General features: G+C 48.2%; 1 long non-coding RNA gene across 1 annotated transcript in view; it reads right to left on the bottom strand.

Moving 5' to 3' along the window:
* Positions 1-1,537: 1,537 nt before the first annotated feature.
* LOC134929022 (uncharacterized) overlaps positions 1,538-24,015 on the bottom strand; it is a 104,742-nt gene continuing 82,264 nt past the window's right edge. Inside the window, exon 3 of the long non-coding RNA XR_010178218.1 lies at positions 1,538-2,300. This is a non-coding gene — a long non-coding RNA (uncharacterized LOC134929022). The remainder of the gene's footprint in view (positions 2,301-24,015) is intronic.

The raw sequence follows: 24,015 nt of genomic DNA, 5'->3' as shown, positions 1-24,015 counted from the left end.
CGGAGTACCCAGCATCCTCTAGGGCGTAAGAGAAAATAAGATTTTAAACCTACCGGTAAATCTTTTTCTCCTAGTCCGTAGAGGATGCTGGGCGCCCGTCCCAGTGCGGACGAAGTTCTGCAAGACTTGTATATAGTATTGCTTACATAAGGGTTATGTTACAGTTTTGATCGGTCTCTGGCTGATGCTGTTTTGTGTCATACTGTTAACTGGTTCGTATGTTCCAAGTTGTACGGTGTGGATGGTGTGGGCTGGTATGTATCTTGCCCTTGGGTTAACAAAAAATCCTTTCCTCGTACTGTCCGTCTCCTCTGGACACAGTTCTCATAACTGAGGTCTGGAGGAGGGGCATAGAGGGAGGAGCCAGTGCACACCCATTCTAAAGTCTTTAGAGTGCCCATGTCTCCTTCGGAGCCCGTCTATACCACATGGTCCTTACAGAGTCCCCAGCATCCTCTACGGACTAGGAGAAAAAGATTTAGCGGTAGGTTTAAAATCTTATTTTCTCTTCACAGAGCTGCAGAGACGCTGGTCCTTCCTCTACACTGCTGTACAAGTAACAGGGTGCAAAACTGGGGGGGCACAGTTATTTTGGTGCTGTATATGTAATTATAAAAGCGCTAACGGGTCTGAGGCTTTATATAAGGGATTTCAGAACCGGGATAAGCGCTGGGTTGTGAACTGGCAAATTCCCTCTGTGTTTCTCTGACAGGCTTTACTGTGGGTCTGTCCCCTATATGCCCAGTGTGTTTGTGGGTGTCGGTACACGTGTGTCGGCATGTCTGAGGCTGAGTGCTCTTCCCAGGAGGAGACTGGATTAGGGAAAGAAACGGCTGTGGTAGGGACCCTGTCGGCACCGCCGACTCCTGATTGGGTAAATGTTTTGAGTGCTTTGAATGCGAATGTGGCTTTGTTAAATAAGAGATTAGATAAATCTGAGTCTCAGAGTCAGGCATGGAAAAAATCCGTGGAGGATGTTTTGTCACAAGTTCAGACCCCCTCGGGGTCACAAAAGCGTTCATTTACCCAGTTAGCAGATACGATACCGACACGGATTCTGACTCCAGTGTCGACTATAGTGATGCCAGATTAAATCCAAAACTGGCTAAAAGCATTCAGTACATGATTGTGGCGATAAAATACGTGTTACATATCACGGAGGACCCTGTTGTTCCTGATACAAGGGTCTGTATGTTTAAAGGAAAGAACCTCAGGTAACGTCTCCTCCCTCTCATGAACTGAACGCTCTTTTTGAAAAGTCAATACGACACTGAACAAGAATATAGGAATAATTTGTGCGCAATGAAGCAGCTGGTAGTGTCTCAAAGAATCCTAGAGGTTTCCTTCACCCCTCACCAATAAAACGTGCAACAAGAAAAAAGTAATGGAAACTGAGACTTAACTAGCGCTTCTTAATTTCTGCCGGTACTCGTTTCCCGCAAGACTCCGTCACTTGCAAGTGAGTTTCACATAGATAGAGATAAAAGGTGCATATAGTGAAATACAATTTTTAATAGTAAAACATATAACACACACAACAGTAAAATACAGAATAAAATGAATGATCAGATATTGCACGAGTCCCTTTTAAGCAATAGGAAGACAGGCTAATTACCAGATACTTCAGAACTGCGGCTAAACAGTTCTGAAAGCGCATGAAAGATGGTATTAGGGATTTCCGGATATTACCACCATGCAGGCAATAGCTCTTACTGGATACTGGTCCTTCAGTCCGTCCCCCGGCTTGTCGGGAAAATAACCTACGCGTTTCCACCCCTAGCTGGGGTCTTTGTCAAGGTTTGGAGTCTGAATACTGCCCCTTCCAATCGTGCTGCTATTTGAATACTGAAAGTGCCGATGAAAGTCCAGGACGCCCAGCTGGATCCTATACATAATTTCACACTACAAGTCCCATGACTCCTGCTGGAGGCATCTGTGTTGCTATAGTAACTCCAATCCCTGGCCAGAGGCTGGTTCGTGCAGACGGGCTCGTTACCGCGGTTACCTGTTCGTCCGCCCTTACGGCGCGACGTCACTTCCGGTCCTATTGTTATGAAGATCAGTGTCCCGGACTCCACATATATCGGCGCCGTATAGCGCGTCACCTCAGGTCACTCCATTCAAGTTACACACCCGCTGCACATTATCCATCAGGGCTGCTGTGTATACCCCTGTATCCAATGGTCCATTTAATAATTAGACACAGTTGGGATTCTGCTTCAGATGATGCGTAACGTCACTTCTGGTGACGTCATACAAACAGTACAGTTGATATTCCAATGTCCATAAATCCTAAATAACTTAAACATAAAAAGTAACAATCAATAAACGGCAACAGTGCAAAGATAAAACACCATAATAAATAAATGTGTGTTTATTCTAAAAATACACATGAGGTCAATTAGAGAGTTGAAAGAATGGAACTCTGATTGTTACTTTTTTACGCTGTACCGTTCTAACGGATGGGTCTTAGCTATTCGTCTTGACGCGGTCACGTGAGTCACCCTGTTAGTAGTTGTACTGCTGGAGTCCCGGCTCCGTGCTCATGGTTTAGTTCATTAGTTCATGCGTATATGTTCTCTGTTGTCTTTACATGGTTGGTAGGCATATTTGTATCTGTACATGTCTCTCTTTTTTTTTTTTTTTTCTCCTCATCTAGGTTCATAGGTGGTGGTGGTGGCGTTAGGCCACATGTTCCCCCCCGTTAATGTACTACTGCATTTTTTTGCTTTCCTTGCAGTAGTTATACCGACCCGATGCACTGGGTCGTTTTGGTTTGTTCTTACCCTTTCTTCCCCCGTTATTCCCTCCCCCCCCCTCTCGCAACACTCTAACTAACTGTATGAGACACAACCACTTCTTATATGTATACCGAAATATCTCACCACTCATGGCGTGCTTTAGACCGTCTCGATGCTCCAGGTTCTGTCCATGAACATTAAGGGGTTAAACTCCCGTAATAAGCGAAGGTTAGCATTGGACTATTTTGCTAGGCACAAGGCAGATGTTATTGCGCTGCAGGAGACGCACTTTTCGTCCTTAGCGCCCCCCTACATTTAAAGACCACAGGTTCCCTATCGGTTACTTTGCAAACGGCCCTTTTAAGAGGAATGGTGTAGCTATATTGTTTAAAAACTCTGTCTCCTTCACTTTACACTACCAGGTTGCCGATAAAAATGGCCGCTATCTTATCTTGAGTGGCCTTTTAAATGACACACCGGTTACCTTGGTTTCAGCTTATGCCCCTAACTCAAACCAAGTGGCCTTTTTACGTAAACTATGTTTAGTTATCCAAAGGAACCATACAGGCTCGCTCCTTCTCATGGGGGACTTCAATCTGGTCCTTGACCCTAGGTTGGACAGGTCTCCCAGGCCCTCCCCTTCCCCATTAGCCTCCTCTAACGCCCCATGCTTAGCCTTCCGCAATCTCCTGGCTGAATTTGACCTCTACGATATTTGGCGAGTGCAAAACCCTACGGGCCGTGAGTACACATACTATTCTCCCGTTCTCAACTCCTATTCCCGCATTGATTTTTTGTTTTCTGATAAATGGACCCTCCAATTTACTAGATCCGCGGATATCCTTCCAATAACCTGGTCAGATCACGCCCCACTGTTTCTTAAATGAGATCTTAATAGTCAGCATGCCCCGACCTTGGAGACTCTCCCCTTACTTACTGGCCAACCCCGTATCTAAAAAAATGATAGTAGACAGCATCATGTCCTACTTGGAATTTAATTCTCCTTCGGACACGTCCACTCTGAACTTCTGGTGCGCGCTGAAAGCCGTTGCTAGAGGGGCGGCGATACAGGCAGGAGCCCACCTTAAGAAACTACATCAACAACGCTTGAATGATTTGGAGCGTAAATTAAAGGAACTGGAGGAGAAAAACCAAGCTCGACCCTCGAGATCCCTCCAGAAAGAGTTAGCTGATATTAGGTCCCAGCTTCAGACATTGCTTATGGTGCGCACCCAGGCCTCATTAAACAGGATGCGTCAGAAATTTTACCTGGCGGGGAATAGACCGGGAAAATTGCTTGCTCGTAAGCTTAGAGCGCAACAAGCTAGGAATAGAATTAAGCTTATTATGTCTCCAACAGGCGCCAAAATATCTAACCCTTTGGAGATATCAAATCAGTTTGCTGACTTCTATTCCCAACTTTATAATCTCTCGACTGATCCTTCTACCCCTCAGCCCACTCTCCCCTCTATCAACTCCTTCCTCGCTGATTTGAAACTTCCTTCCATTACCGATGACCAATTAAAAGTGCTGAATGCCCCCTGGTCCACCACGGACACGTTAAGGGCGATTAAATCCCTCCCTAAAGATAAAGCGCCAGGCCCAGATGGCTTAATAAATGATTTTTATGTTTCACTCCAGGACCTCCTGGCTCCATCCCTGGTAACAGTTTATAATGAAATCACTTCTCAGGGCACTCTCCCAACGGAGATGCTGGAGGCTCACATTGTCACGATCCCTAAACCAGGTAAGAACTTGACTTCTTGCCAGAACTACCGCCCCATCACGCTATTAAACGGAGACAATAAAATATATGCTAAATTAATAGCTTACCGACTGAACGCCCTCCTTCCCTCCTTGATACACCCCGATCAGGTCGGATTTATCCCTGGTCGACAAGCGTCTGATAATACTCGTAGGGTATTTAACCTCTTAGACTCCATAGCCCGTGAACAGGGCCTCCTCCTGTTATCCTTAGATGCGGAGAAGGCTTTCGACCGCATAAACTGGACCTACATATGGGAAGTATTATTGAAATTTGGCTTCCACGACCGTATCCTGTCATCCATACTAGCCTTGTATAGCTCGCCCTCGGCCCGGGTCTTTAGTAATGGTTTTCTGTCTTCCCCCTTCCCAATTTACAATGGCACGCATCAGGGCTGCCCCCTCTCCCCTCTCATTTTTGTCCTGGCGATTGAACCTTTGGCAGCTAAGATTCGGGCGGACCCACAGTTTCCAGGACTCCAACTCGGCACCGTCCCCCATAAACTATGTTTATTTGCAGATGATGATCTTTTATTTGTAATCGACCCCTGCACCTCACTCCCTCATTTACACAATATTTTAGATAGGTACTCTGCAGCGTCCTACTACAAATTAAACACAACTAAAACTGACGCCCTGCCTATTAATCTCACTCATTTCATGGCCCCTTTGCGTACTAAATACCCCTACAATTGGCAAGCAACCTCGTTAAAGTATTTGGGTATCCATATCCCCCCATCCTCCTCTTCTGTATTTGACGTTAACCTCCCCCCTTTACTGACTGCGCTACAATTGTCCACCAAATCATGGCTCAATTATGAGATATCATGGCTGGGACGCCTGGCCGCCTTTAAAATGTTGTTGCTTCCCAAATTAATGTTTCTGTTTCGCACAATCCCCTTTGTCTTCCCCAAGAAATATTTAGATAAGGCTACTACTATCCTCACAAAATATGTCTGGTCTTTGCGACCGCCTAAATTGTCCCGCGCCAGGATGTCATTACCTAGGAGAGTTGGTGGCCTCGACATGCCTAACCTTTCTCTATACCAAGAAGCTTGCCTCTGGGCTCAGATTAAAGCTCTTACTAGCGATGCCCATTCGGAGTGGACGTGTTTGGAGGGACTAACCTGCCCCAGGTTCCCCTTGAGGGATCTTTTTTGGCTACCTAAATCTATGCGACCTTCGGATCTACGCCTTCTCCCTTCAACCCGAGCCACTCTACAGGTCTGGGATAAACTGACCATCGGCTCATCTTCTCCCTTTCATACCTTGCCTCGAATTTCCCTTCGCACAGTAACCGCCCTAATCCCTAATCTTAATTTGACAGGTTGGCGTACTAGGGGGATCGGTCTACTGGGAGACCTGTTCAACGGGCCCATGCTTAGCTCCTTCTCTACCATCCAAGAACGCTTTGCTTTACCTGAATCTGAGAGGCTCAGATACTATCAAATACAACATTGGTGGAACAGCCTCCACCTAACCCCCTCCCCATTGCACCCTACTATGTCTCAGGTCCTGGGTCGTCTTTCTAAGGATGCTTCTGCAGGTGAGATCTCCTTTTGGTACAAGACACTACTAGCATTAGTTCCCGTTCCTAAAACTAGAGCCCAAATCAGGTGGGAGGTGGATATTGGCTGTACCCTTACCGAACGGCAACACATTTTTATGTCATCCTTTACTATGTCTAAATGCCTAAATCATTCCGAGATGCACGTCAAGTTATTGCATAGATTATATCTCACACCCGATAGGTTGCACGCGATTTGGCCTGCATGCTTGAAGTTTTGCTGGCGTCTCTGCGGTGAGGTGGGCCATCTTTTACATATTTTTTGGACCTGCCCCTCTATTAAGTTGTACTGGGTCGAGGTGTTTGGGCTGATTAATAAAGTACTTGGACTCACTCTGTCCCCCACCCCCCTCATTGCTTTACTAAATGTCTACCCGCGCACCGTAGGTGCTAATTTACAATATGTTTAGGTCATATTTGCCTTGCAGCCTGTGCGGCCTTAGCTCAGAATTGGAAACAATCCATACCCCCTCCCCCTTAATGAAAGTCATACATAAAATTCAGAAGCAATTCTTGATGGAGACAGAGTATATGCCTTGCTCCCTTTCTGCCAAGTCCCCTCTAGTGCGCTGGAAGCCTTGGTTGCTTTTTACCTTGGAGGGTGAGGGAGCCAACTTAGTACGGCGATCCTCCTCCCCGGACATTCACTCTCACACCCTTCCCCTAGATGGAGTTTCTTTTTCTTTAATTATGTACCCCTCACTACATTACATCCATTGTACTCCTTCTGATACACATGTTTGATCGATTTTGAAATGTATGTATAAGTATACAAATTGTCTCTCCTATGTATTTACTTCTCCCCCTTCCCCCCCCCCCCCCCCCTCCTCTTTTCTTCTTTCTGTATCCCTGTTTTGCATAACAAAAAATCTGAATAAAAATTATTGATGTTAAAAAAAAAAAAAATCAAGTCATTGTCAGGGTTCCTTTGTCGCAACAGGGAGAATGCTTCTATTCGAGCCTGTTCGTGGTCCCGAAGCCAGACGGCTCAGTCAGACAGATCCTGAACCTCAAATCCCTCAATTTCTCTTATGTCCTAGAGGATGCTGGGGACTCCGTAAGGACCATAGGGTATAGAGGGGCTCCGCAGGAGACATGGGCACTCTTAAGACTTTAGAATGGGTGTGCACTGGCTCCTCCTCTATGCCCCTCCTCCAGACCTCAGTTAGATCCTGTGCCCAGAGGAGACTGGATGCACTGCAGGGGAGCTCTACTGAGTTTCTCTGAAAAGACATTTGTTAGGTTTTTTATTTTCATGGATCACTGCTGGCAACAGGCTCCCTGCTCGTGGGACTGAGGGGAGAGAAGCAGACCTACTTAAATGATAGGCTCTGCTTCTTAGGCTACTGGACACCATTAGCTCCAGAGGGTCGGAACACAGGTGTCATCCTTGCTGTTCGTCCCGGAGCCGCGCCGCCGTCCTCCTCACAGAGCCGGAAGATAGAAGCCGGGTGAGTATAAGAAGAAAGAAGACTTCACAGGCTGCAGAAGACTTCAGATCTTCACTGAGGTACCGCGCAGCGGTCACGCTGCGCGCCATTGCTCCCACACTCACACACACATAAGGCACTGTAAGGGTGCAGGGCGCTGGGGAGGCGCCCTGGGCAGCAATAATAACCCCAAGGGACACTGTCACACGCCATAGGCGGCGTTCACCGCGCTTACCCCTGCGTGCCTGCTGGTCTGTGTTGCGGCCTTCGGTGGTCCACGGGCTCCGGCGTCTGGCTGGCGCGGCTCCCGGCGGTTCCCCGGGGCAGGGGCGCCGCCATGACACCCGGCATCACGTGGGCGGGGAGCAGGTGACGTCATCGGACTGTTCCGCCAATCCAGCGGAGGCGGGAGATTCAAAGGCAGACGCCGGGCAGAGCCTCGGCGCCTGAGTATCGTCTTTTCCCCTGAAGTGGATGCCAGTGCTTCTGTTCTCGGCGGATCTCTCTGCAGCATACCCCAGTGTCTCCGGCATTTCCAGGTGTCAGTCGTTGCACAGCTTCCAGCGTTCCCAGCCGCTGCTGGGTTCCACTGCGCTCCAGTCACCAGTGCTTCTTGGAGTCAGCATGGGCTGCAGGTTAAACGTCGCTCTCAAGTTATACAAGTCCTCTGTGTCTTTAACCCTCTCTCTCAAGTTATACAAGTCCTCAGTGTCTTTAACCCTCGCTCTCCAGTTATACAAATCCTCAGTGTCTTTAACCATCGCTCTCAAGTTCTTCCAATCATCAGTGTCTTTAACCACCGCTCTCAAGTTCTTCCAATCATCAGTGTCTTTAACCACCGCTCTCAAGTTCTTCAAATCATTAGTGTCTTTAACCACCGCTCTCAAGTTCTTCAAATCATCAGTGTCTAACCATCGCTCTCAAGTTCTTCAAATCATCAGTGTCTTTAACCACCGCTCTCAAGTTCTTCAGTCACCAGTATCTTTTACCATCACTCACAAGTACTTCCTGGACATTTCTCCATACGCTCCTTCTCTGTTATGTGACATTGTGTTGCTCCCTTCCTGCAATAAAGCCCTTTAATATTTTCACCAAGCTTTACTGTCCGAGTCCTGTATGAGGAAGACCTATATCAAGCCATCCCTGTTCCGACCCAACTGTGGTTCCTCTCCCCTACCATCGGGAGAACCCCCGAGTTCACAACACCCCCAACCTAGGTCAGTGACAGACACTGGCCAGCATAATAGATACTGCGGAGGCAGTATATTACAAAACCCCCGCCAGTATAAAGAATTTGAGCGGGACCGAAGCCCGCCGTTGAGGGGGCGGAGCTTGATCCTCCGGCACTAACCAGCGCCATTTTCTCCACAGCAAGCTGCAAAGAAGCTGCTCCCCGGACTCTCCCCTGCTGAACACAAGTACAGAGGGCAAAAACGAGGGGGGGGGGGGCACATTCAATTGGCGCAGTAAGTGTATTATGTATCTATAAAAGCGCTGTACAGACTGGGACTTTGTTCCAGTGGCGCTGGGTGTGTGCTGGCTTACTCTCTCTGTCTCTCCAAGGGGCCTTATTGGGGGGCTGTCCCCATATTTTGTATATCCCAGTGTGTGTGGGGGTGTCAGTACTTGTGTGTCGGCATGTCTGAAGCGGAAGGCTCGTCTAGGGAAGAGGCAGAGTAGATGATTGTGGTGTCTCCGTCGGCACCGCTGACACCTGATTGGGTGGATATGTGGAATGTTTTAAATGCAAATGTGACTTTATTACATAAAAGATTGGACAAAGCAGAGTCCAGGGAAAAAGCTGGGAGTCAATCCATGGCTTTGACTGTGATAGCAGACACTGATACCGACACGGATTCTGACTCCATTGTCGACTATGATGATGGGAGGTTGCACCCAAGGGTGGCCAAGAGCATTCATTATATGATTATTGCAATAAAAGATGTTTTGCATATCACAGAGGACCCCCCTGTCCCTGACACAAGAGTCTGCATGTTTAAGGAAAAGAAACCTGAGGTAACGTTTCCCCCATCTCATGAGCTGAACGCCTTATTTGAAAAAGCTTGGGAAACTCCAGACAAGAAACTGCAGATTCCCAAGAGAATTATTATGGCGTATCCTTTCCCCGCACAGAACAGGTTACGATGGGAATCCTCACCCACGGTGGACAAAGCTTTAACGCGCTTGTCCAAAAAGGTGGCGCTACCTTCTCCAGACACGGCAGCCCTCAAGGATCCTGCTGATCGCAGACAGGAAACTACCTTAAAATCAATTTATACGCATACGGGTGCCTTGGTCAGACCGGCAGTAGCGTCGGCATGGGTGGGTAGCGCAATTGCTGCATGGGCAGATAACTTGTCATCTTACATTGACACCCTAGATAAGGATAGCATTTTATTGACCTTGGGTCACATTAAAGACGCAGCGTTATATATGAGAGAGGCTGCGAGGGCTGTTGGGTTCAAGAGCCAATGCCATGGCAATTTCTGATAGACGGTCCCTGTGGACCCGCCAATGGACGGGTGATGCCGATTCAAAAAGACATATGGAAACTTTACCTTACAAAGGTGAGGTTTTATTTGGGGAGGGCCTCGCGGACCTGGTTTCCACGGCTACCGCGGGTAATCTTCTTTTTTGCCTTATGTTCCGCCACAGCAAAAGAAAACACCTCAATATCAGATGCAGTCCTTTCGGTCGCATAAGTTCAGAAAGGGTCGGGGCTCTTCCTTCATCGCCAGAGGTAAAGGTAGAGGGAAAAGAACGCCTGCTACGGCTAGTTCCCAGGAACAAAAGTCCTCCCCGACCTCTACAAAATCCACCGCATGACGCTGGGGCTCCGCTGAGGGAGACCGCACCGGTGGGGGCACGTCTTCGACTCTTCAGCCAGGTCTGGGTTCAGTCGGATTTGGATCCTTGGGCGATCAAAATTGTATCCCAAGGCTACAAGCTGGAGTTCAAAGAAGTGCCTCCTCGCCGATTTTTAAAATCGGCTTTGCCAGCTTCTCCCCCAGAGAGGGAAATAGTTTCAGCTGCCATTCAAAAGCTGTGTCAACAGCAAGTGATTATCAAAGTTCCCCTAATGCAACAGGGAAAAGGGTACTATTCAACCCTGTTTGTGGTCCCGAAGCCGGATGGCTCGGTCAGACCCATTCCGAATCTAAAATCCCTGAACCTGTATTTAAAAAGGTTCATATTCAAGATGGAATCTCTCCGTGCAGTGATCTCCAGCCTGGAAGGGGGGGATTTTATGGTATCACTAGACATAAAGGATGCATACCTTCATGTCCCCATTTATCCCCCTCATCAGGCGTACCTGCGATTCGCTGTACAGGATTGTCATTACCAGTTTCAGACGTTGCCGTTTGGGCTTTCCGCGGCCCCGAGGATTTTCACCAAGGTAATGGCGGAAATGATGGTGCTCCTGCACAGGCATGGAGTCACAGTTATCCCATACTTGGACGATCTCCTGATAAAAGCGAGATCGAGAGATCAATTACTGAAAAGCGTGTCGCTCTCCCTGAGAGTGCTGCAGCAACACGGCTGGATCCTGAATCTACCAAAGTCTCAGTTGTTACCGACAACTTGGCTATCATTTTTGGGTATGATTCTGGACGCGGAAATGAAGAGGGTTTTTCTCTTTCCTGTGGTGGCTTCAGAGTGCTCACCTCCTAGAGGGTCGCAGGTTCGGCATTCAAGACTGGGTTCTAGTGACCACGGACGCGAGCCTCCGAGGATGGGGAGCAGTCACACAAGGAAGAAATTTTCAGGGATTGTGGTCAAGCCAGGAGGCTTGTCTACACATCAACGTGCTGGAATTAAGGGCCATTTACAACGGCCTACGACAAGCTGAGAATCTTCTTCGCGACCTACCCGTTCTGATTCAGTCAGACAATGTCGCAGCCGTGGCGCATGTAAACCGCCAGGGCAGGACAAGGAGCAGAGTGGCAATGGCGGAAGCCACCAGGATTCTTCGCTGAGCGGAAAATCACGTAAGCGCTCTTGTCAGCAGTCTTCATTCTGGGAGTGGACAACTGGGAAGCAGACTTTCTCAGCAGACACGATCTCCATCCAGGAGAGTGGGGTCTTCATCAAGAAGTTTTCGCAAAGATAACAAGTCGTTGGGGACTTCCCCAAATAGACATGATGGCGTCACGCCTCAACAAGAAACTTCGGATGTATTGTTCCAGGTCGAGGGATCCTCAGGCAGTAGCGGTGGACGCCCTGGTGACACCATGGGTTTTTCAGTCGGTATATGTGTTCCCTCCTCTTCCGCTCATCTCAAAAATATGAAGAATCATAAGACGAACAAGAGTGCAGACAATAGTTATTGTTCCAGATTGGCCTCGAAGGGCCTGGTATTCAGATCTTCAGGAAATTATTGCAGAAGATTCATGGCCTCTTCCTCTCAGGGAGGACCTGTTGCAACAGGGGCCCGGTGTGTTCCAAGACTTACCGCGGTTACGTTTGACGGCATGGCGGTTGAACAACAAATCCTAGCTAGGAAAGGTATTCCAGGGGAAGTCATCCCTACTCTGATCAAAGCTAGGAAGGAGGTAACGGCGAGGCATTATCACCGTATCTGGAGGAAATATGTGTCTTGGTGTGAAGCCAAGAATGTTCCGACGGAAGATTTTCAGCTGGGTCGTTTTCTCCACTTTCTTCAGACAGGAGTGGATATGGGCCTAAAGTTAGGCTCCATTAAGGTGCAGATTTCGGCCTTATCTATATTCTTTCAGAAGGAATTGGCTTCTCTCCCAGAAGTCCAGACTTTTGTCAAGGGAGTGCTGCACATCCAACCTCCTTTTGTGCCCCCAGTGGCACTGTTGGACCTTAACGTGGTGTTACAGTTCCTTAAGTCACATTGGTTTGAACCTCTTCAAACGGTTGAATTAAAATTTCTCACTTGGAAAGTGGTCATGTTGTTGGCCTTGGCATCTGCGAGGCGGGTGTCCGAATTGGCCTTGTCTCACAAGAGCCCCTATCTGATTTTCCATGTGGATCGAGCGAAGTAGAGAACTCGTCCTCAATTTCTACCTAAGGTGGTTTCGTCGTTTCACATGAACCAACCTATTGTGGTTCCTGTGGCTACGGGTGACTTGGAGGATTCCAAATCCCTTGATGTAGTCAGGGCCTTAAAAATTTATGTAGCCAGGACGGCTCGAGTTAGGAAAACAGAGGCCCTGTTTGTCCTATATGCGGCCAACAAGGTTGGTGCTCCTGCTTCTAAGCAGACTATTGCTCGCTGGATCTGTAACACGATTCAGCAGGCTCATTCTACGGCTGGATTGCCGTTACCTGATTCGGTAAAGGCCCATTCCACTAGGAAGGTGGGCTCTTCTTGGACGGCGGCCCGAGGCGTCTCGGCATTACAGCTTTGCCGGGCAGCTACTTGGTCGGGTTCAAACTAGAGATGAGCGGGTTCGGTTTCTCTGAATCCGAACCCGCCAGAACTTCATGTTTTTTTTCACGGGTCCGAGCGACTCGGATCTTCCCGCCTTGCTCGGTTAACCCGAGCGCGCCCGAACGTCATCATGACGCTGTCGGATTCTCGCGAGGCTCGGATTCTATCGCGAGACTCGGATTCTATATAAGGAGCCGCGCGTCGCCGCCATTTTCACACGTGCATTGAGATTGATAGGGAGAGGACGTGGCTGGCGTCCTCTCCATTTAGATTATAAGAGACTGAGAGAGATTTACTGGAGCTGACTAGGAGGAGTACTGTTACTGTAGAAGTGTAGAGACTGAGTGGAGAGAGTTTACTAGTGAGGACAGTGCAGTTTACTTTATAATCCGTTCTCTGCCTGAAAAAAGCGATACACAGCACACAGTGACTCAGTCACATACCATATCTGTGTGCACTGCTCAGGCTCAGGCCAGTGTGCTGCATCATCTATTATCTATATATAATATTATATATATCTGTCTGACTGCTCAGCTCACACAGCTTATAATTGTGGGGGAGACTGGGGAGCACTACTGCAGTGCCAGTTATAGGTTATAGCAGGAGCCAGGAGTACATAATATTATATTAAAATTAAACAGTGCACACTTTTGCTGCAGGAGTGCCACTGCCAGTGTGACTAGTGACCAGTGACCTGACCACCAGTATATATAATATTAGTAGTATACTATCTCTTTATCAACCAGTCTATATTAGCAGCAGACACAGTACAGTGCGGTAGTTCACGGCTGTGGCTACCTCTGTGTCGGCACTCGGCAGCCCGTCCATAATTGTATATACCACCTAACCGTGGTTTTTTTTTCTTTCTTTATACATACATACTAGTTACGAGTATACTATCTCTTTATCAACCAGTCTATATATTAGCAGCAGACACAGTACAGTGCGGTAGTTCACGGCTGTGGCTACCTCTGTGTCGGCACTCGGCAGCCCGTCCATAATTGTATACTAGTATCCAATCCATCCATCTCCATTGTTTACCTGAGGTGCCTTTTAGTTGTGCCTATTAAAATATGGAGAACAAAAATGTTGAGGTTCCAAAATTAGGGAAAGATCAAGATCCACTTCCACCTCGTGCTGAAGCTGCTGCCACTAGTCATGGCCGAGACGATGAAATGCCAGCAACGTCGTCTGCCAAGGCCGATGCCCAATGTCATAGTACAGAGCATGTCAAATCCAAAACACCAAATATCAGTAAAAAGCCTCTTTTTTTCTTTGCGTCATGTGCTGTTTGGGGAGGGTTTTTTGGAAGGGACATCCTGCGTGACACTGCAGTGCCACTCCTAGATGGGCCCGGTGTTTGTGTCGGCCACTAGGGTCGCTAATCTTACTCACACAGCTACCTCATTGCGCCTCTTTTTTTCTTTGCGTCATGTGCTGTTTGGGGAGGGTTTTTTGGAAGGGCCATCCTGCGTGACACTGCAGTGCCACTCCTAGATGGGCCCGGTGTTTGTGTCGGCCACTAGGGTCGCTAATCTTACTCACACAGCTACCTCATTGCGCCTCTTTTTTTCTTTGCGTCATGTGCTGTTTGGGGAGGGTTTTTTGGAAGGGCCATCCTGCGTGACACTGCAGTGCCACTCCTAGATGGGCCCGGTGTTTGTGTCGGCCACTAGGGTCGCTTATCTTACTCACACAGCGACCTCGGTGCAAATTTTAGGACTAAAAATAATATTGTGAGGTGTGAGGTATTCAGAATAGACTGAAAATGAGTGTAAATTATGGTTTTTGAGGTTAATAATACTTTGGGATCAAAATGACCCCCAAATTCTATGATTTAAGCTGTTTTTTAGTGTTTTTTGAAAAAAACACCCGAATCCAAAACACACCCGAATCCGACAAAAAAAATTCGGTGAGGTTTTGCCAAAACGCGTTCGAACCCAAAACACGGCCGCGGAACCGAACCCAAAACCAAAACACAAAACCCGAAAAATTTCAGGCGCTCATCTCTAGTTCAAACACTTTTGCAAAATTCTACAAGTTTGATACCCTGGCTAATGAGGACCTCATGTTTGCTCAATCGGTGCTGCAGAGTCATCTGCACTCTCCCGCCCGGTCTGGAGCTTTGGTATAATCCCCATGGTCCTTACGGAGTCCCCAGCATCCTCTAGGACGTAAGAGAAAATAAGATTTTAAACCTACTGGTAAATCTTTTTCTCCTAGTCCGTAGAGGATGCTGGGCGCCCGTCCCAGTGCGGACTATTTCTGTAAGGCTTGTATATAGTTGTTGCTTACATTCGGGTTATGTTACAGTTGTGATCAGTCTCTGGCTGATGCTGTTTTGTTCATGCTGTTAACTGGTTTAGGGTATGCCAGGTTGTATGGTGTGGGCCGGTATGTATCTCACCCTTAGATTAACAGAAATCCTTTCCTCGTACTGTCCGTCTCCTCTGGGCACAGATCTTTAACTGAGGTCTGGAGGAGAGGCATAGAGGGAGGAGCCAGTGCACACCCATTCTAAAGTCTTAGAGTGCCCATGTCTTCTGTGGAGCCTGTCTATACCCCATGGTCCTTACGGAGTCCCCAGCATCCTCTACGGACTAGGAGAAAAAGTTTTACCGGTAGGTTTAAAATCTTATTTTCTACCTATGGAAATTCAAATTCAGGATGGAATCTCTCCGGGCAGTGAGATCCAGTCTGGAGGAGGGGGATTTTATGGTGTCGGTAGACATAAAGGATGCCTACTTGCATGTTCCCATTTTTCCTCCACATCAGGCTTACCTGAGGTTTGCAGTGCAGGATTGCCATTATCAGTTTCAGACGTTGCCGTTTGGTCTGTCCACGGCTCCGAGAATTTTCACCAAAGTAATGGCGGAAATTATGATTCTCCTGCGCAAGCAGGGAGTCACAATTATCCCGTACTTGGACGATCTCCTGATAAAAGCGAGGTCCAAGGAACAATTACTGCAGAACATTACGCTCTCCCTGACAATTCTGCAACAACATGGTTGGCTCCTAAACTTGCCAAAATCGCAGTTGGTTCCAACGATACGTCTGTCGTTCTTGGGTATAATTCTGGACACGGAATTACAGAGAGTTTTTCTTCTAGTAGAAAAGGCTCTAGAAATTCAGAACCTGGTCAAACAGATTCTGAAACCAGCAAGAGTGTCGATTCATCAATGCACTTGGTTGCCGGGGAAGATGGTGGCGGCCTACGAGGCCATTCAATTTGGCAGATTCCATGCCAGAGTATTTCAGTGGGACCTGTTGGACAAGTGGTCCGGGTCCCATCTGCACATGCACCGACAGATAATCCTGTCTCCCAAGACCAGAATCTCACTCCTGTGGTGGCTGCACAGCTCTCATCTCCTAGGGGGACGCAGGTTCGGGATCCAGGACTGGATCCTGGTGACCACGGATGCGAGTCTCCGAGGCTGGGGTGCAGTCACACAGGGGGAAAATTTCCAGGGAAAAAGGTCAAGCCAGGAAACTTGTCTACACATAAACATTCTGTAATTAAGGGCCATTTACAACGGTCTTCTACAAGCGGAACATCTTCTTCGCGATCTGCCCGTCCTGATTCAGTCGGACAACATAGCAGTGAGGTACATAAACTGCCAGGGCGGAACGAAGAGCAGAGTGGCAATGGCAGATGCCACAAAAGTTTTCCGCTGGGCGGAAAGGCATGTAAGCGCTTTGTCAGCACTCTTCATTCCAGGTGTGGACAACTGGGAAACAGACTTCCTCAGCAGACACGATCTCCATCCAGGAGAGTGGGGTCTTCATCAAGAGGTCTTTGCAGAAGTGACAAGTCATTGGGGAATTCCTCAAATAGGCGTCTCGCCTCAACAATAAACTTCCGAGATATTGTTCCAGGTCGAGGGACCCTCAAGCAATAGCGTTGGACGCCCTAGTGACACCGTGGGTGTTTCAGTCGGTATATGTGTTCCCTCCGATTCCACTCATTCCAAAAGTGATAAAGATCATAAGAAGAACAAGGGTTCATGCAATCCTCATTATTCAAGACTAGCCAAGGAGGGCCTGGTATCCAGATCTTCAGGAATTGCTCGTAGGAGATCCCTGGCCTCTTCCTCTACAAGAGGATCTGTTACAGCAGGGGCCTTGCGTGTACCAAGACTTACCGCTGCTTCGTTTGATGGCTTGGAGGTTGAACGCCAGATCCTAGCCCGAAAGGGTATTCCCAGTGAAGTCATTCCCACACTTCTTCAGGCTAGAATAGAAGTAACGGCGAAACATTATCACCGTATTTGGAGAAAATATGTGTCTTGGTGTGAATCCAAGAAGGCTCCTACGGAAGAATTTCAGCTGGGCCGTTTTCTAAATTTTCTGCAAGCAGGTGTGTATGCGGGCTTAAAATTAGGCTCAATTAAAGTACAAATTTCGGCCTTGTCAATTTTCTTTCAAAAAGAATTGGCCTTCCTTCCGGAAGTTCAGACTTTCGTGAAAGGCGTGCTGCACATCCAACCTCCCTTTGTGCCCCTGGTGGCACCATGGGATCTTAATGTGGTGTTGCAGTTCCTGTAATCTCATTGGTTTGAACCTTTACGTAAGGTAGAGTTGAAATTCGTCACTTGGAAAGTGATCATGCTGTTGGCCTTGGCCTCTGCAAGGCGGGTGTCTGAATTAGCGGCTTTGTCTCACAAGAGCCCCTATTTGATCTTCCATGAAGATAGAGCGGAGTTGAGAACTCGTCAGCAATTTCTGCCGAAAGTGTGCTGGCATACTTTCTCTCTCTCTGTCTCTCCAAAGGGCCTTATGGGGGAATTGTCGTCAGATGAGCATTCCCTGAGTGTGTGGTGTGTCGGTACGTGTGTGTCGACATGTCTGAGGTAAAAGGCTCCCCTAAGGAGGAGATGGAGCAAATGTGTGTGAGAGGGTGTCTCCGTCGACAACGCCGACACCTGTTTGGATATGTGTAATTAAGTGCTAAGGTGAATTTATTGCACAAAAGATTAGAGAACAGACAGGAAATCTACCCATGTCTGTCCCTATTGCGCAGAGACCTTCAGAGTCTCTCAATGATCACTATCCAAAATAATAGACACTGATATCGACACGGAGTCTGACTCCAGTGTCGACTACGATAATGCAAAGTTACAGCCAAAATGGCAGAAAAGTATTCAATATATGATTATTGTAACATAGAAACATAGAATTTGTCGGCAGATAGGAACCACTTGGCCCATCTAGTCTGCCCCTTTTTTTTTTTTTTTTATATTATTTTTATCTCTAACCTTATTTGATCCTTATGTCTTTGTAAGGATATCCTTATGTCTATCCCATGCATGTTTAAATTGCTCTACTGTCTTAGCCTCTACCACCTCTGATGGGAGGCTATTCCACTTGTCCACTACCCTTTCTGTGAAATAATTTTTCCGCAAATTTCCCCTGAACCTCCCCCCCTCCAGTCTCAGTGCATGTCCTCGTGTCCTATTGCTTCTCTTCATTTGGAGAATGTTTCCCTCCTGGACTTTGTTAAAACCCTTGATATATTTGAAAGTTTCTATCATGTCCCCCCTTTCCCTTCTCTGCTCCAAACTATACATATTGAGATTTCTTAGTCTTTCTGGGTATGTTTTGTGATGTAGGCCATGCACCATCCTAGTTGCCCTCCTTTGCACAGTCTCTAATGTATCAGTATCCTTTTGAAGATATGGCCTCCAGAACTGCACACAGTATTCTAGATGAGGCCGTACCAATGACCTATACAGTGGCATTATTACTTCTTTCTCTGACGTCCTAGTGGATGCTGGGAACTCCGTAAGGACCATGGGGAATAGCGGCTCCGCAGGAGACTGGGCACAAATAGAAAGCTTTAGTACTACCTGGTGTGCACTGGCTCCTCCCCCATGACCCTCCTCCAAGCCTCAGTTAGATTTTTGTGCCCGAACGAGAAGGGTGCACACTAGGGGCTCTCCTGAGCTTCTTAGTGAAAGTTTTAGTTTAGGTTTTTTATTTTCAGTGAGACCTGCTGGCAACAGGCTCACTGCATCGAGGGACTAAGGGGAGAAGAAGCGAACTCACCTGCGTGCAGAGTGGATTGGGCTTCTTGGCTGCTGGACACCATTAGCTCCAGAGGGACCGCTCACAGGCCCAGACTTGGAGCTCGGTCCCAGAGCCGCGCCGCCGGCCCCCTTACAGAGCCAGAAGCAAGAAGAGTCCGGCAAAATCGGCGGCAGAAGACATCCTGTCTTCCACAAGGTAGCGCACAGCACTGCAGCTGTGCGCCATTGCTTCTCAGCACACTTCACACTCCGGTCACTGAGGGTGCAGGGCGCTAGGGGGGGGCGCCCTGAGCAGCAATAGAAACACCTTGGCTGGCTAAAAATACATCACATATAGCTCCTGGGCTATATGGATGAATTTTAACCCCTGCCAGATTTTCACAAAAAGCGGGAGAAAGGCCGCCGAGAAGGGGGCGGAGCCTATCTCCTCAGCACACAGGCGCCATTTTCTCTCACAGCTCCGTTGGAGGGAAGCTCCCTGGCTCTCCCCTGCAGTTACTACACTACAGAAAGGGGTTAAAAAAGAGAGGGGGGCACTAATTAGGCGCAGTATAACAATACAGCAGCTATAAAGGGAAAAACACTTATATAAGGTTATCCCTGTATATATATATAGCGCTCTGGTGTGTGCTGGCATACTCTCCCTCTGTCTCCCCAAAGGGCTAGTGGGGTCCTGTCCTCTATCAGAGCATTCCCGGTGTGTGTGGTGTGTGTCGGTACGGCTGTGTCGACATGTTGGATACGTGGAGGCGGAGCGGAGGCCGATAAATGGGATGTCGCCCCCTGTGGGGCCGACACCAGAGTGGATGGATAGGTGGAAGATATTAACCGACAGTGTCAACTCCTTACATAAAAGGCTGGATGACGTAACAGCTGTGGGACAGCCGGCTGCTCAGTCCGCGCCTGCCCAGGCGTCTCAAAGGCCATCAAGGGCTCAAACAACGCCCGTTACCTCAGATGGCAGACACAGATGTCGACACGGAGTCTGACTCCAGTGTCGACGAGGTTGAGACATATGCACAATCCACTAGGAACATCCGTTACATGATTTCGGCAATTAAAAATGTGTTACGCATTTTCTGACATGAACCCAAGTACCACATAAAAAGGGTTTTATTTTTGGGGAGAAAAAGCAGCCAGTGTTTTGTTCCCCCATCAGATGAATGAATGAAGTGTGTAAAGAAGCGTGGTTTCCCCCAATAAGAAACTGGTGATTTCTAAAAAGTTACTGATGGCGTACCCTTTCCCGCCAGAGGATAGGTCACGTTGGGAGATATCCCTTGGGGTGGATAAGGCGCTCACACGTTTGTCAAAAGGTGGCACTGCCGTCTTAGGATACGGCCACCTTGAAGGAACCTGCTGATAAACAGCAGGAGGCGATCCTGAAGTCTGTAATTACACACTCAGGTTATACACTGAAGCCTGCTATTACCTCAGCATAAATAGTGCTGCTGCAACGTGGTCTGATACCCTGTCAGATAATAGCTAAGACAGGGATAATGTTTTGCTAACATTGAGCATATTTAAGACGTTGTCATATATATAAAGGATGCACAGAGGGATATTTGCCGGCTGGCATCCAAAATTAATGCAATGTCCATTCTGCCAGGAGGGTATTAGAAACCTGACAGTCGACAGGTGATGCTGCATTTAAAAGGCACATGGAGATTCTGCCTTATAAGGGCGAGGAATTGTTTGGGGATGGTCTCTGGGACCTCGTATCCACAGCAACAGCTGGGAAGAAAAATTTTTACCTCAGGTTTCCTCACAAAAGCCTAAGAAAGCACCGTATTTTCAGGTACAGTCCTTTCGGCGTCAGAAAAGCAAGCGGGTCAAAGGCGCTTCCTTTCTACACAGAGACAAGGGAAGAAGGAAAAAGCTGCACCAGTCAGCCAGTTCCCAGGATCAAATCTCTTCCCTCGCTTCCTCTGAGTCCACCGCATGACGCTGGGGCTCCACAGGTGGAGACAGGTGCGGTGGGGGCGCGTCTCGGGAACTGCAGGGACCAGTGGGCTTGCCCACAGGTGGATCCCTAGGTTCTGCAAGTAGTATCACAGGGATACAGGCTGGAGTTCGAGACGACTCCCCCTCGCCGTTGCCTTCACATCAGCCTTGCCTGCTGCCCTCGGAAAGGTAGTACTGGCGGAAATTCACAAGCTGTACTTCCAGCAGGTGAAATCAAGGTACCCCTCCTTCAACAAGGCCGGGGTTACTATTCCAAAATGTTGTGGTACCGAAACCAGACGGTTCGGTGAGACCCATTCTAAAATTGAAATCCTTGAACACTTATATACGAAGGTTCAAGTTCAAAATGGAATCGCTCAGGGCGATTATTGCAAGCCTGGAAAATTTCAGGGTATCACTGGACATCAAGGATACTTACCTGCATGTCCCTATTTACCCTCTTCACCAGGTGTACCTCAAAATTGTGGTACAGGATTGTCATTACCAATTCCAGACGTTGCCGTTGGTCTGTCCCCGGCACTGAGGGTATTTACCAAGGTAATGGCCGAAGTACTTATTCCGTACTTGGACGATCTCCTTTATAAAGGCGAGGTCCAGGGAGCAGTTGTTCGTCGGAATAGCACTATCTCGGGAAGTGCTACAACAGCACGGCTGGATTCTGAATATTCCAAAGTCGCAGCTGGTTCCTACGACGCGTCTACTGTTCCTGGATATGGTTCTGCACACAGAACAGGTTAAAATGGGTTTCTCCCGGAGGAGAAGTCCAAGGAGTTGGCGTCTCTAGACGGAGACCTCCTAATACAAATACAGGTATCGGTGCATCAATGCACGCGAGCCTTGGAAAAGATGGTAGCTTCTTACGAAGAATTTCCATTCGTCAATTCCCATGCTAGGGATCTGTTGGACAAGTGGTCCGGGTCGCATCCTCAGATGCATCGGCGGATAACCCTGTCTCCAAGGGCCAGGGTATCGCTGTGGTGGTGACTGCAGAAGGGGCAGTCACACAGGGAAGAAACTTCCAAGGCCTATGGAAAAGTCAGGAGACTTCCCTACACATAAATGTTCTGGAACTATGGGCCATTTACAATGCCATAAGTCAGGCTAGACCCCTGCTTCAACACCGGCCGGTGCTGATCCAGTCAGACAACATCACGGCGGTCGCTCATGTAAACCGACAGGGCGGCACAAGAAGCAGGATGGCGATGACAGAAGCCACAAGGATTCGCCGATGAGCGGAAAATCATGTGTTAGCACTGTCAGCAGTGTTCATTCCTGGAGTGGACAACTGAGAAGCAGACTTTCTCAGCAGATATAACCTCCACCCGGGAGAGTGGGGACTTCATCCAGAAGTTTTCCAAATGATTGTACACCGTGGGGAAAGGCCACAGGTGGACAGGAGGGCGTCCCGCCTCAACAAAAAGCTACAAATATATTGCGCCAGGTCAAGGGACCCTCAGGCGATAGCTGTGGACGCTCTGGTAACACCGTGGGTGTACCAGTCGGTGTATGTGTTCCTTTCTCTGCCTCTCATACCCAGGGTAATGAGAATAATAAGAAGGAGAGGAATAAGAACTATACTCAGAAGAGCTTGGTACCCAGAACTCCAAGAAATGATCTCAGAGGACCCATGGCCTCTGCAGCTCAGACAGGACCTGCTGCAGCAGGGGCCCTGTCTGTTCCAAGACTTACCGCGGCTGCATTTGACGGCATGGCGGTTGAACGCCGGATCCTGAAGGAAAAAGGCATTCCGGAGGAAGTTATCCCTACGCTATTTAAAGCGGGAAAAGAAGTGAACGCAAACCATTATCACCGCATATGGCGGAAATATGTTGCGTGCTGTGAGGCCAGTACGGCCCCAAAGGAGGAATTTCAGCTAGGTTAATTTCTGCACTTCCTACAAGTCAGAGGTGACTATGGGCCTAAAATTGGGTTCCATTAAGGTCCTGATTTCGGCTCTATCGAATTTCTTCCAAAATAGAACTGGCTTCACTGCCTGAAGTTCAGATTTTTGTTAAGGGAGTGTTGCATAGTCAGCCCCCGTTTGTGCCTCCAGTGGCATCGTGGGATCTCAACGTAGTGTTGGATTTCCTGAAGTCGCATTGAGTTGAGCCACTTAAATCCATGGAGCTATAATACCTCACGTGGAAAGTGTTCATGCTGTGGGCCTTGGCGTCGGCCAGGCGTGAATCAGAATTGGCGGCTTTGTCAAAAGCTCTTATCTGTATTTTATATGGATAAGGCGGAATTGAGGACTCGTTCCCAATTCCTTCCTAAGGTGGTAGCAGTTTTTTCATGTGAACCAACCTATTGTGGTACCTGCGGCTACTAGGGACTTGGAGGACTCCAAGTTGCTGGACGTAGTCAGGGCCCTGAAAATATACGTTTCCAGGACGGCTGGAGTCAGAAAATCTGACTCGCTGTTTATCCTGTATGCACCCAACAAGCTGGGTGCTCCTGCTTCTAAGCAGACTATTGCTCGTTGGATTTGTAGTACAATTCAACTTGCACATTCTGTGGCAGGCCTGCCACAGCCAAAATCTGTAAAAGCCCATTCCACACGGAAAGTGGGCTCATCTTGGGCGGCCGCCCGAGGGGTCTCGGCTTTACAACTTTGCCGAGCAGCTACTTGGTCAGGGGCAAACACGTTTGCTAAATTCTACAAATTTGATACCCTGGCTGAAGAGGACCTGGAGTTCTCTCATTCGGTGCTGCAGAGTCATCCGCACTCTCCCGCCCGTTTGGGAGCTTTGGTATAATCCCCATGGTCCTTACGGAGTTCCCAGCATCCACTAGGACGTCAGAGAAAATAAGAATTTACTTACCGATAATTCTATTTCTCATAGTCCGTAGTGGATGCTGGGCGCCCATCCCAAGTGCGGATTGTCTGCAATACTTGTACATAGTTATTGTTAACTAAATCGGGTTATTGTTGTAGTGAGCCATCTTTTCTAGAGGCTCCTCTGTTTATCATACTGTTAACTGGGTTCAGATCACAAGTTATACGGTGTGATTGGTGTGGCTGGTATGAGTCTTACCCGGGATTCAAAATCCTTCCTTATTGTGTACGCTCGTCCGGGCACAGTATCCTAACTGAGGCTTGGAGGAGGGTCATGGGGGGAGG

This window comes from Pseudophryne corroboree, chromosome 5 (genome assembly GCF_028390025.1).
Source record: "Pseudophryne corroboree isolate aPseCor3 chromosome 5, aPseCor3.hap2, whole genome shotgun sequence".
Taxonomy (NCBI): Eukaryota; Metazoa; Chordata; class Amphibia; order Anura; family Myobatrachidae; genus Pseudophryne; species Pseudophryne corroboree.
Note: the sequence above shows the minus strand (reverse complement) of the source record. Positions and strands in the feature narration are given on the sequence as shown.